The 1,334-nt window shown below is 35.0% G+C and overlaps 1 pseudogene; it reads left to right on the top strand.

The window, feature by feature from the left end:
* Window positions 1-966: 966 nt before the first annotated feature.
* Window positions 967-1,132, top strand: LOC126766863 (small nucleolar RNA U3; annotated as a pseudogene).
* The last annotated feature ends 202 nt before the right edge of the window (window positions 1,133-1,334 follow it).

The raw sequence follows: 1,334 nt of genomic DNA, 5'->3' as shown, positions 1-1,334 counted from the left end.
ATCATAAATAACGGAGGTTATTCTGAACATATTAACGTTACAATAACACATGCCGATATGGAAACCAACAATGAAATCGAAGGAATTCAAGATGCCCCCATTCGCCGTGTTGATTCAGATGATATCAGTGGAATCGATAGAAGAAACTATTTCACCACTCTGTTTTTATCATAAAAAATTTACTTTACCTCACCTTCCTATATTTGAATAACTTTTTTATTACTTTTCTGATGAACTTCATTTTCATTTTTATTGTTTTCATTAAAAAGAAAAAACATTTATTTAACTAAACCTAGTTTCAATAAAAAAATAAGGTGAGCTTCTTACACATATAAAAAATAAAAAGGTACATTTCAGTTCCGTACCACAGGCCAAATACTTATCTATTCATATTAACACTATTTTTGAAGTTATACTTCTTATACGAGTTCGGAAATGGTTGCGATAGATTCAGGTTGCGCAACCTTGCTCAATATGAATCTACGCAACTTTGTCTGCGAAGATGTTCGAGCAGCAAGCGAAGCGGTGACAATCGGCGATCGTTTGTTCGATTCTTTCGGCACAGCTCGGCTTTTCTACCAACAACACAATGTTGCCAAGTCTATGCTGTTGTTGTTTTTGTAGAACAGTGTTTCAATTTTTGGTTGGTGACATATTCAATTAAAAATAAATTCTGTTGGGATTCGAACCTACGTGCTCGTCGTAACTCTTCAAGCGCTTACCACCAACACCACCATTGACACTTGTATTGCGTTGTCCTAGTTATGGTTTGGTTATGCATGAAAGAAATATACAATGGATCGCCGATTGTTATCTCTTTCCTTGCTGCTGCTACGCATATGTTGTATGCTTGTGCATTATTGAAGTTATGCATCTTTTTCTTTCGTTTGTCTTTCATTTCTGCGAATTCTCAACTATTTTGCGTATATTTTGGTTGAAATACTCTGCGTTGGCCGTTGAAATATTAAGGCTTTACTTTACAGGATCATTTCTGTAGTTAGTCTTCATTTAAATATCGTTTTATCTGACAGCGTGAGGTTTATGAACTTCATTTCTAATATTGTGTTGTGGCATACTAGAAATGATGTTTCTTCGAAAATCGCTCGCTTACAACGGATAAAACGACTTCTGAGTGGTGATTTTAATGAATAAATTCCAATGTTTTACGCAAAAATAATGCGGTCAATAAGTACAGTACGCTGCTTATGTATGCGTGCGCATTATTTTTCTTTCGTTTTCATTTGTGCGAATTCTCAACTATTTTATGTGACTTTATTTCTTTCGTCTCTCTTTTCTTTGTGCGAATTCTTTGAATTTCTGAACGCGCACATGCG

This window comes from Bactrocera neohumeralis, unplaced genomic scaffold (assembly GCF_024586455.1).
Source record: "Bactrocera neohumeralis isolate Rockhampton unplaced genomic scaffold, APGP_CSIRO_Bneo_wtdbg2-racon-allhic-juicebox.fasta_v2 ctg2717, whole genome shotgun sequence".
Taxonomy (NCBI): Eukaryota; Metazoa; Arthropoda; class Insecta; order Diptera; family Tephritidae; genus Bactrocera; species Bactrocera neohumeralis.
The sequence above is the reverse complement of the archived record's forward strand: the minus strand, read 5'-3'. Positions and strand labels throughout refer to the sequence as shown.